General features: G+C 35.8%; 1 protein-coding gene across 1 annotated transcript in view; it reads right to left on the bottom strand.

Moving 5' to 3' along the window:
* The window catches only part of LOC149070441 (uncharacterized), a 236,875-nt gene that overhangs the window by 222,833 nt on the left and 749 nt on the right, over positions 1–13,293 (bottom strand). The gene's annotated exons all lie outside the window — the stretch shown is intronic.

Genomic DNA, 13,293 nt, shown 5'->3' with positions numbered 1-13,293 from the left:
AGAGACTTTTATAAACCTTGGGGGGGGGGGGCGGCATTGTTTCGTTTTTTTTTTAATTTTTTTCAAAGTCAATTTTTACCGTAAAGTTTGAATAAATTTATTTTTAGTATCTGTATATTGTATGAGACATTGGGTGATATTTAAATTATACCTTTGTTCTACTATAACCATGAGATATGGATTTAAGAGCAGGCTAAAATGTTCCAAGGTACAACATTCGGTCTTGTCTACACGGTAAAATTATAAAGACAAAAAAATATGCAAATATTACTCGAAAAATAATGAGTATAAATCCTATATTGAAATAAAAATAAAAAACATCAAAATAATTACAGAAATGCTATTATTATTATATACAGGGTCTTAATAATTAGAGTTTCACTTTGTGTGAGATGGCCATAAAAGGACAACTGCTGCACAAAATGTTATCAAATTTGGTAATAATTTACAGGAGGTAATAGGATTCAATTTTCCGCAAAAGAAAAATTCAAAAACTCACCACCAACGAAAATGGCACTGTGGTTTATTACCAAGTTTGATAACATTTTGTCCAGTAGTTTTCCTTTTATAGCCATTTCAAAGTGGAACTTTAATTATAAAAACCCTGTATATAGACAAAGGTAACAGTAATGGAGGTAGGAACGTATTTATGTTGATGAAATGCACAATTATTCCACATCACGAGTTTCCAACTGGTGTTTCGCAGAACCCTGGGGTTACCCGACAGCTGTTTAGGCGTTCCACATGATCAAACGCTACGGAACCCTTGAAAATCCCGGAATCCGGAGAGCTTTCGAAGAAAACTTTATTGTTACTGGTACTCGCAAAGCTGCTCTTTATTTTGAATTTTAAAGAGATAATGTCGTTTATATAAAAAAAATCCGACTACTTTTGGATGACTAAACAACTTTGTAGCACTATCATTAAAAATTTTCACATCGAATTTTTGTTCATGAATGTCGTTTTCCGTTTCGTCAAGAAATTATAAAAACAATGCTTTATTTAGAAACTTTTTATCCACTAGAACATGGTTTCCCAAATTTTTTGTTCCACATCGTCCCCTTCTTCAGAAATTTTTTTCTCTCATCGCCTACCAACTCAAACGTACCCATAGGATCCTGTGTTTTACTCGTAGCTTCTATCACCCCCTTGGTCAATCCCATCGCCCACCAGGTGGCTATATTGCCCACTTTGGGAAACACTGCACTAGAAGTAAGGATTCTTGAATTGCAGAATTCACGTAATGTACTTTATAGGATGCCAAGGGACATCTTAACACACGAGTCCTCCCCCCCCCCCCCGGAGCATAACACGGAGGCCTCATTTGCTTGGGGACTTCCACTATAACATCTAACACCGTGATTTATCAAATTAAATATGTAAATTAACCCTTTAAGTGGCAATGACAAGATATTCCACCTTTATAAAAGCCTCTTATTTCAGTATTGAAAAGACTAGATATTATGTAAAAATGATTCCTCAATGCGAAATTCTTCCCCATACCCCTCAGTATGCACCTGTTGAAAATCGGAGGAAACCTACTTAATTAAAAAGATATGGCATTTTTTTGAAGAGGGGTATTTAGTGATTTATAATTGCCGCTTAAAGAGTTGAGAGATGGTGTCTAACCCCTCTTCCACTTTGCTCTGGGGCTATGATGCGGTTGAGACAGACAGCAGTAGAGACACAAAATATTTTTTTAATAAATATTCAAAATTTGAGTTACGCGGAACAGCTGCATAACTATGAGAGGTTGCGCGAGAAGTTTGACGTTGGAAACCCGTGTTGTACATTACACGAATAGGAAGGAAAATTAAATCTGTTCTTGAATCTTTGTTTTTTAGTTCTGTCAGTTCTTTTGATGCTAATGATTGCATCAGAGATACAACATCCGTGATGTCAACATTTGCTGTATCTGACACTTATGGGTAGAGCCCGGAAGTTCAGGCAAAATGCCATAATAAATTTCTTTTTCTTCCTATTTTTTTTTTCACACTTTTTTTTGTAAAAATGCCTTTTTTGAATTTTTCCTGCAGTAAATACCTTTTTCGACATTGTTTTATGTTTATTCTTAAGGTTATATTGAAAGGATATATTTCATAAAACTCGGATAATTAAGGCTTCGAGAACCTTCAAAAGAAAATTGTTCTTTATAGAAATTCCAATTTTTACCATATATTCTTATCAGAAACCCCCCCCCCCAGCCCCATTCAAATAACGAAAATGGGGGGTTAATGCCTGAGAAATAGGCATCAGACAAAGCTTCTAATTGCCCTATCTATTCACATCGAGATTGTTAGAGCAGATTTTAATTAAAACATATATTATAACTATTCACTTTTTTTTTTAATTTATGGCCTATAATTACACATCATTAAGTGTTCGAAACACCAGAGATCGAATGGACCATGATATCAGATATTGAGAGTGCTTTTTTTTTTTTAGTGCCGTTTTTAAAGATTTTTACAAGTATACTCATTTTGAATGTTTTGTAAATTTACTGGTAAACTATTTTCATTTTTTGTTTAGGGGGCTAGGTAAATGAAATGAAACTTTTGCATAAAATGTTTTTGTGAGGTTTGGGATTCACTAATGTCTGGTTTGGTGTCCTTGGATTAACCACTTTACGTTTTTCACACAAGTTAAAATTTCTATAAACAGTCAGACATACTTTATAGAAATATAAGTGTCGGATTGGTAAAATGTTTAAATTGTTATAATGAGTCCAGTTAACGTTTTCAGTCTGATTTGAAAGAATGTTTATAAATTTTTTTTTGGGTCCGGGTTATTTCACTCTCTAATGTTATTTAAATAATCTCCTCCATATGTGCTGCAAGGCCGTAACTTATGTGTGATTGGATCCATGAGTAATAGAGTGTCAATAGAAATCTGAGATTTACTTTATATTTTAGGTGATAAAATTTGCTTAGAGAAAACCTCAATTTTTTTTTAAACATTTGCTGTATGGGTTTTCCATTTTAGATTTGAGTCGATATTTAGTCCAAGGTATTTTATGGAATTGACTTTTTCTAGGTTTGCACAATTACAGTTATGTGAAATTTGACAGTCGTTATTGTGATATATTAGTGAGATATTATGTTCTGTATCATTATATGCTGCAAGGGAAGAGCTCTAGAGAAGAGCTACGCGTGTCCTTATTGGCACACGGGGCTTGAGTTATGAAGAGAGACTTCATTTTTTGAATATGTTTACATTGGATAAACGCAGGTGTCGGGGAGATATGATCGAAGTGTTCAAAATTTTCAATGGGATGGATAGGATGGGTCATGAACTTTTAGTACACCGTCAATCGACTGCTTTTACAAGGGGACACCAGTATCGATTGGTGAGGGACAATGCGAGGTTATGGTGTCGCAGGGAATTTCTCTCTAATAGGGTTGTTAATAAATGGAATAGCTTACCCCCGGAGGTAGTAAATTGTAACACAATTGACATTGACACGTTTAAAAAGAAATACGATAAACATGTTGGGGTAAATCGAGAAGCTCTATCCATACTTAGAATAAGACAACCATAAGTATTCTTTATGGGCGTTGTATAATATTTTATCACGTGTATATATTGTTTATAGTTTTTATTAATTGCACTTTTAATTGCTTTGCTGTATTTTTGAAATATATGACATCCATATCTTTTTCTCAGCCACCTCGTTGGGCATTTTGCCTGTTGTGGCGTTGTATTTGTATATTTTTCTTTCAGTTTAAACCGCATGTATCTAGTTTTCTCAACGTTGACTTCCATGTCATTGGCCGAATACCAGCTCCGAATTTTCAGTAGTCCTTCGTTGATCATGTTTTGCAGGTCATTTAGATTATTGTCTGAGTAAAGAAGAACTGTGTTATCTGCATAGCTTATCAATTTATCGTTTATTTTTAATTCACATAAATCATTCATATATATATATATATGAGGAACACCAGTGGGACCAAGATTGATTCCTGGAAAACTCCACCTTTAATCGACATACTGTTGCTTAGTAAGCGATTTATTTTACATATTGATGTCGGTTTGTCAAGTACGATTTGAAAATGTTATATATATATAAACTCTGATGAAAATAGAATAGTTTATATAGTAAAATTTCGTGGTTAACTGTATCAAAGGCCTTGGAAATGTCAAGAAATATTGCAATAGTTTCTTTATTATTGTCTACACTGTTATAAGTAAAATTAGTGAATGAGATTAGGGATTTTTCGGTGTTACACTCGGGCAGAAATCTATATTGGTTTTTGGAGAAGAACTTCATCGCATTTAGGGTATACAAATAATAATTTTCAAAATAACAATAATAACAAGAACTTTAGAAAATACAAGTAGGACTGCAATGGGTCTGTAATTAGAAAGTTGGTTGACGTCACCCTTTTTAAAAATAGGTGTAATAATAGATGTCTTGAGAGAGTCCGGAAAAATACCCTCGTTTACGAGATCGTTATGCAGTCTCGTTAAGATATTAATATGAGTTTCAGAGAAAATTTTTAGTAGTTTTGCATATCGATTTCGTCCACGGCAGAGCTTTTTCTTTCATTCTTAGTATAATGTTTTGAACCTCACACTGTTCAGTTTCTGGGTAATAAAGGGAATGCATATTTGATTTTATGTAAAACCTGAAGTCATTTTTAATACGTTTGTCGGGTGATTTATTGAGGTAAAGTATTCATTGAAAGAATTAGCTACTTGCCAATCGTCCCCCTCAGGAAGTATTGATCTTTTATTATTATTTTTTAAAATAGCATTTACAAACCCCCATTGTTCCCTGCTATTTGCGGATTCATTAAAGCGTTTAGAGTAAAATTCATTTTTTGCTATTTTGATCTTGTTTTTTAATACTTTGACTGTTGTTTTGTATGCGATCTGATAAAACCTGTCTCTGGGGAATCGAATAAATTTCTTCTAAAGTTTTTGCTTACATTATTATTGTTCTTTAATTTTAGGTAATATTGTTTTGAATATTGGCCACAATTACTATCTAGTTGAATATAATCCCCCTTCGAAATAAGCTTGAAGGATCACAAAAACTTATTTTTGGCCTGATAGTATCAACTTGGCTTTGCTAATGCAGTTACTATAAACTAATATGGAAGCACGGAGTAATTGTTTTAGCAATTTTAGTAATTTTTTCGGACCTTTAATACGTTAGTTCTCACTTTTTACATTAATTATAAATGCCTTTCTTAGTGCCCATTTTAAACACTTTGTGCTTTTCTGCCGGCCTATTTTTACAATTTTTAGTGCCTATGCATCCGGTCTCTCTGATGGGGTAATAAAATGCTTACTCCTGCTTCTCCAGAGGAAATTCACTTGGTAGAAGTTTTCGTTCAACGCATTCTATACTCACACTATAAACTTTGTTGTTTGAAAAAAAAATGTTTTTCCCAAGAAGTTTTACCAGGAAATAACCAAAAGTATATGGAGAAGAAAATATGGGGTGAGGACAAAGTTTTTGTAAGGAAGAAGTATAGAACAAGAATTTGAAATATAAATTGCATTTAAACGCAAAAGAAAAGAAATATTTAAAATTCATGTAAGTTGAGTATTCTAAGATACACTAGGAAAATTTCAAGTTTTATACTCTTAAAAGATACGGGATCTTTTTTTGTTTCAAGGTACCAGGGTTTAAGCTACGGTCGCATTTTTCGCAAAATGCGAAAGAAGTGGTAGCCACTTTCGGAAAAATGCGTAACAGGAGGTACGGAACGAATAGACATCCAACCATCAATCATTACATTAGCATTGTAGCATTTTGCTAAAGCTTTTCTCCCCATTTTCGCTTTTTTTGCGAAAGGAATTTTTTATCTAGCTCAAACCCTGTCAGGTACACGATGTTCCGCCTCATTTGTAAAAAATATTAATTTCTTTGTCCTCAGTGCTTAGTATGATTAAGCGCTTGGTATGGTTCATCAGGTGATTGCATAAAACAAAATATAGTTCACTAAGATTGCAACGTTGAGAAGAAACACAGCAAAAACAAGCATACAATTTCGTTACTGAAATGTGCTGACTTGCAAAATCTCAATCAAGATCACACACAAAGAGCTGAAACAACATTCAGTTGTGAGGTTATGCATTTCTAATCTCTTACACTCCAAAAAACATCAGCTAAAATGCAATGCTATTTCAAGTGTTGCAAGGTTTACTATGGTCAAGGTACAACAGTTTCCCCAACAGAATTCCCCCACATATCTGACATTTTCAAGTAATAATCATTTATTCTTATAAATTTTTCGATCCCTTGAAAAACAAAATAAGCAGGCATGAGAATTAAGAGGTAAGACTTCCGATGAATTAGAAACTAATACTGAATAATATCAATCCGTTACAGGAAGAAAGTTGAGGGGGGGAAAACTAAAGATAAGGATAAGAAAGAATTGAGAACACACAATTCTTCTTGTGTCGAGATGTACTTATGTGAGGCAAAAAACAAGTAATGATGATAAAAACATTTTCCAACCGTTACCCCTGAACATGAAAAATAAAATGCTTTTCCGATTCCGGTGGGAATTATTCGGTTTCAAGGAAGAAAAAAATCAGATACTACTCTTTCTTAATTCTGAAAAATGAATTCCTGATTTGCATAATGTATGTATTCGGCTGTACATTATCTCCAAATATCGCATAAGCAGTTAACACGATCATAGTTAGGATGTAACTGACATCACGGATGATGATTTATGGGTATTCTCGTTGCATGGGCGGGGAATTTCTGAAAATTTCGTCGGTTAAAAAAATGAATTTCCATAATATCATCATCAAGAACGAACTGATACTAGAAAGAAATTTGTAATATCAACGTTTTGTGGCGGAAGAGCTAAGCCGGGGGAGGGGGGGGGGGATGAATTCTTAACCTTTTTCAGCCGCGACCCAAATCAGCAATCAATCAACAATAAGATCAGCTTCGCTATCCATGGAACTGTTTGTTTTCTTAAATCAGTGAAACCAGGGAATATATGAGTTCACTAATAACAGGGCTGTAAGTGAATTCGTACTACCCATCTATGAAGCCCTTGCTACCCAAGTTTGAGTCACGAACCATAAGAACCCTTGTTTGTAAGAGAATTTGTACGACTTATCTCGGAAACTCCTGCGAATCAAGTTTGGATCGGGACCCATAAATCGAGAATCCCTGGCTGTTAGTGGATTTGTACAACCTATCACCGAAGCCCTACGAATCAAGTTTGGAACGGGACACCTTGCTCAGGGGTACCTGGCTGTTAGTAGATTCGAACTTTCCCATCTCGGAAGCCCGTGCGAATCAAGTTTGCGTAACCCATAAAAACCCCTGACTGCAAGTGGATTTGTACGATTCCATCTCGTGAGCCCTTGCGACCCAAGTATGGGTGACGACTCATTAGGTTAAGAACCCCTTAATAGGAAAAAATATACTTTACATTTATAGATTTGTGAAAAAAAAAACTTTTCCAGAATAAAAGCATATATAAACTCTTCCATTTCAAACTAATCACGACCCAGATTTGCTTTTTGGGTCCATAACCGCTCAGCACACATCATATTAAGAAAAACCAAGGCCGGAAACAAACACAAAAATATAACAACAACAACAAAAAACGATAATTTGCGAAATTTCGTTATTCTCAGTCGCCAGAGCTTGAGACAATTATTTTTATGAATAAGAAGAAACAAAACAATTATTATTGTTATTATTATTACCGTTACTTTTGTTTTTCTTATTAAGCAAAGACAAACTAGGTCGTAGTGACGTCATTCAGGGCTGTATGACGTCATTAAGAGGAGAGGAAAGCGGAGAGGGGTGGAAAAACTGACAATAACAGCTGTGCAAGGAAAAAAATCTGAATGCCATTTCTCAGTGGCGTTTTTTAATAAAAGAAAATAACATGCCGAAACAATATCAAACAATGAATTCAATAGAAAATCTCGCCAGATGTCTTTGATTCGTGGGGAAGGAAATGAACGTGTTCAATATTTTCCGATGGAAAAATATACTTTGAAGATAAATGTCGCTACGAGCCGAATGATGTGAGAATTTCCATGTGATTCACGACAAAAATATTCAAATATAAGGTCCTTTTGAAAGTTCTTGTGGAAACGCATGCCAACACTGCTGTGTTCCCAGTAAGTGCAGGGTTTCCTGCAAAATGTACATCATCATTTCCTTGACCATAGCTCCCGAGGAAAAAAATATAATTCAAAAACCCCTTTTGGTTTACTAATGGTTTAGCAACAGTTTCGGTTTTGCCACCCACCCCACGGAATTTTCCGCTTATTTTTATCGGATATTAGCATATTACTTTTTCTTTCAAACCGAGCACAACTCAGGTCTATCACCATCTATGAGCAATTTACTACCTAGTGAGTTATGCCGGGAGTGTAACTGTGTGTACCTAACAGTCTGAGTGCGTATGTAGTGTTGTGTTTGATTTTTCAGTGCCGCCATCTATATTTCAGAAGTGAAGTGAGTGATGTGTTATGATTGAATTACATTTGTACTGTTTGTAGGCCTGTTGCTCTCTGTGGCGAGACTTTCAAAGGGGGAGATCGGCTCGCATTCGTGCCTTGAACTTGGGAACCACAGAAAACAAACTTCAACCAACCACCACTGTGGCAACGATGGGGTTCGAACCCGGATCCTCGCGACGCAAGTCCTTCACTAGTTTTTTTTTGTTTTTTTTTCTCGCTATAAATTCACTATAGAGGGGTCTGCAAAAGGTCCCAGTCTAAGGGGGCCATGCAGCGATATATGAGGAGGGGGGGGGCGCATGGTAATGATGGCTCATCAATAAGAGCTGTAATGTGGAACAAGTTATCTGGTGTAATGAAGAATGGTAAAATAATTCTGGACCAAAATATGGGAGAGTTTCTTTAGAAGCGGAACGTATGGTTATAGACATTTCGTTCAGTAAAAAATGGTGTGTGTGGCATATTACTCTGACTTTTATCCGATGACTGCGCGAATTACCCTGACTGTTATCAAATATTTGGATATTTTCCTGACTATTACCTAATATTTGCATACGAGTATTATCCTGACTTTCATCAAATAATTGCAAGTGTTCAGACTTTTCTTAGATATTTTACGTTTACTTGTTTTTTGTCCGATATTTGCATATTACCCTGACTTGTATTAAATATTTCCCATTCCCCGAATTTTAACAAATATTTACCTATTTTCCTGATTTTTGCCAGATATTTTGCATTTTCCTTGACTTTTATCAAATATTTTGCATTTTCCTTGACTTTTATCAAATATTTTTATATTTTTCTGACTTTTGCCAGATATTTTACATTTTTTCTGAACTGCATATTTCCCTGACTTTTATCTAATATTTGCATATTTCTCCAGACCTCTGCTAGATATTTTACGTTTTCCCTGACTTTTGTCTAATATTTGGATATTTTCTGATCTTCATCAAATATTTGGATATCTCCCTGATCTACATCAAATAGTTACATATTTCTCCGAGACTTTCGCTAGATATTTTACATTTCTCTCGACTTCTGCTAGACATGTTACATTTTCCCTGATGTCGTCGTTCTTTTCAAAATATTTTACATGAAAAATCATCTCTGACGTCGCAAAGACTGGTGATTCTGCCATTAGCTGATATCACAAAACAAATGATTGTGCCACCAGCTGATGTAAAAAGGCTAATGATTTTGCTATTTCCTACTCATGAACAGCCAACGATATGGCCATCACTCTTCTAGGACGGAATATCCAAAAGAACCGAAAAATACTTCAAGATCCAGTTGAAATAGAGGATACTTCTAAGAACAGAGGTATGAAGTTTCAAACTTTTCATTTCGTTGCTCAAAAACTTACGAGAGAAAAAAAACGCTCAGAGAACACCAAACACAACACAAAGCCTAAGTGACAGTCCACAATCAAAAATTTCAAGCATTAATTAGAAATTGATAGATATGTCTCACATTTGAGAAGAAACATGTTGAAATGATTGCATGTTGAATGTCCTTTTATTACTTTTTCTTTCTCTTCCCAAGAGACTTTCTACCCGAGAAAGGTCTGTGGCCTTTCCCTAGCAAGCACAGAGAAGAAAGACCTCAAATGATTAATGCAAGGCACACACACAACATGGAAAAGAGAAGAATAACCACGAAATATGTATGTAGGCAAAAAAATAAAATATTGCCGAAAAGAACAAAAAAAAAAACAAAAGTCATATGGGTCATTTCATTTTTTTTCAAACGAAAGTTCGGCTGGTTTTGACGGCCCTAACCGGTATAACAAGCACAAAAAGATGAGATAAATAAAATAAATAAGAGAAAATGGAGAACTTCCTTTCGTACAAGAGACTAGTCTATCATCTCGATACAGACAGGTTACTCCTTGGTATACATTTTTCTTTTCTTTTTTTTTTCCAGCGTGACGGGTGGTGTTTAGAGGCAAAAAAAACTATAGCAGGCGTGTTCACTTTTTACCAGACATTTTTCAGGTCTTTACAATGGCACCTATAACCAGGCGCGGATCCAGGACGATGCGACGGGAGGGGCGGATTGCGAAAGCTCCTTTGATCGTCCCGTATTTTACGGGACGATTTTTCAGGCATTTTACTGATCCTTGTTTTCAGAAAGGTGGAGAGTCAGAAGTTACAAGAGAATACAGTGAAACCTCGCTACAATCATACTCGATATAACGATAAATCCTTCCACAACAATATTTTTCCATGTCTTGTTTGGAAATGCTTATACTCTCTAATATTAAACTGCTGCCTCTCAATACAACGGTGTTTATTCTTCGTCCACAGAGTATCGTCATATCGAGATTTCACTGTATGTTGGTCAAAGTACATATTCCTGAAAGAAATTTCCAGGTAGGTTATTTAGGATTGTAAAATGGTATGCAGATCACAAGGACTTCATGTAATGCCCTCAAACTTCGGGCCCTGTTACTGCCTTTGGACTAGAAATCATTTGTCCTCGGCTCCCTCATCTAGGACGACTTATCCGAAGTTCGGATGGGCGACGAATCAAAATATTTAGGGAAATTCAAATGATGAAAATTGATGCGATCTAAACCAGGGCTTGACAAATTGAAGGAAAATTCAGGTGGAAGCCAAGCATTTTTTTTCCATGAAAGAACGGTCTATATAAACCTTTTTTTCCTACTTTGTGATCCGTTTCCGTGTTAGTAGACGTGCTGACATGAATTCTGAAAATTTCACACACATGTTGTTCTCAAACCCCAATTTAACGATTACAAAGAAAAAGTTTTGGGCCCCCAATAACAGATTTTCAGTCGTCATGGCAACCTGACACCTGGAATTTGACAAGCTCTGATCTTAATATAGGCCGCTGACAATGTCCGCGCGGCCACGCGCGTGTGGGCATCGTGTTACTTGCATAGCGAGGGTCCAGATTCGAACCCCGTCAGCAGCACAGTGGGGGTTGAGTGAAGTTGGTGTATTCTGCTGTTTTTCATCTTCGAGGCTCTCATTTGAAAAAGCCTCTCCACAGAGAGCAGTCAGACCAAAGCGTATCTTTAATACGCTTTGAGTCAGACCTTCAACACGATACTCATATAACTTGAAAAATTCGAGCGAATTTCCCATTTTCACTTCAGAATATAGAAGGCAGAGGGCAGCGCCAGTAAACATGAATTACTCTGACAACATAAATACGTAAGGATCACACATGTTCTCAGAACACTCGTTCGGGCATTTACCGATTCGTTAGACATTCCTCAGAGGTATATTTACAAGGTGCTTGTACGGTTCAGTAGTAGTAGTTAGTCCAAAAAGTCGCAGACAGAAAACTTAGTGGCGTGCGGGTCTTATCGAAAAATCATTTTTCTTCATCACGGTTTAATGTTAACTAGCCCTTTATTTTGAAATATTCCGCAGCTCAGGACAAGACAATATACAGACTCCCAGGGTATAGATAGTTATCTCCAAAATTTACTGTTTCGACTGCCCGCTCCGTGCTGCTATAATTAAATTCAAATACAGTGATGCCTCGGCTTATGAATTTTCGGCTCACGGAAGATTTTTTCGTGATTTTTGTGCCTTGGCTAACGAACGTGGATTCGGCTAACAAACATTTCCGTTGATAATTTGACATTAAATTAATAATAACTTTTTTATGATTGAAGCAGCCGCGTCGTGTGAGCTTAATTTTCGCGCAAATCACATCAGAATTACCCGCACTCGAGTTCGATTAAATCACGTCCACCTCGGAATCTTTTTCCCCCGATGTACCTCCACTTCTCTTTCTGAATTTTTTGAACCATTTGGCGAAAAAAAAATTATTGGGGGAAAAAAAGGAGCCTATGTTTTCAGAGCGCGTTTTTTTTCAGTGCAAGAGTCGTTTGCATCGAACTGAACAGTCTGGAAATTTTCCTCTGGAGCTCATCTTTTCTATCTGCATGTGTAAGACAACGAAATGAGTTGGCTAAATCACAAATGAATGGAGAAACCTACGAACTCAACTGGGTTGCGTCAATACCATCTTTAGTAGACTAAAGATGTGTGTGTGTGTGTGGTGTTGGTTGTGTACATTAGTATAAAATAAAAAGCTCTTCGGAGTATCTCTTACTTTCCTGTAGATTCTCATTTATCTAATTTTGAAGCTGTTCGTTTCAGCCTTCAAATCAGTTTTTATCTTTTCCATAGCATTTCCTTGGTGTAAAACTTATCTCGATTTTTTGGGCAGAACGTGGAACGAATCAAACGATTTTCCATAGAAACCTATGGGAAATCACATTTCGACTAACGAACGTGATTCCGGAACGAATCATCTTCGTTAGCCGAGGTATCACTGTATATCAGGGTTGGTAAAAAATCGGTTTAAAAAAACAAAAGACCGGGGTTTTTGGTTTAAACCATTTTTTATTTTAACATAAAACATTTACACTAAAAACAATAAAACTTCTGAAAAATCATTCAGTCTTCTAATAATTAATTAAAACAAAATGTTTATTAATGTAATTAACACAATTCTAATATGTGATTAATCTATAAATATTTCTTATATTTTAATAAAAACCAACTTTTGCAATTTAGTTATTTTATAGCAGAGAATTATTTTATAACTCAAAGAAATATTTTGTGTTTGAGAATTCTCTTAATGTTATCAGCGTCAATGATTGGGTCGACTGATCTAATGTATATGCATATATATGAATTGGCATTACCATCATCGTGACCCCCCCCCCCAGCCTTTAAAGTCCAATTCCGCCTATGAATAGCCGGGGGGGGGGAAAGACGTCCGTAAAAGAGGAGTAATCATTAATCAGAAGTTTGAAATGCCTACTTTCATTATAGAAGGAGAAATTATTGTTCG

Source organism: Pholcus phalangioides, unplaced genomic scaffold (genome assembly GCF_987345545.1).
Source record: "Pholcus phalangioides strain wild (caught in Gottingen) unplaced genomic scaffold, Ppha-v1.0 ptg000022l_1, whole genome shotgun sequence".
NCBI classification, from domain to species: Eukaryota; Metazoa; Arthropoda; class Arachnida; order Araneae; family Pholcidae; genus Pholcus; species Pholcus phalangioides.
Note: the sequence above shows the minus strand (reverse complement) of the source record. Positions and strands in the feature narration are given on the sequence as shown.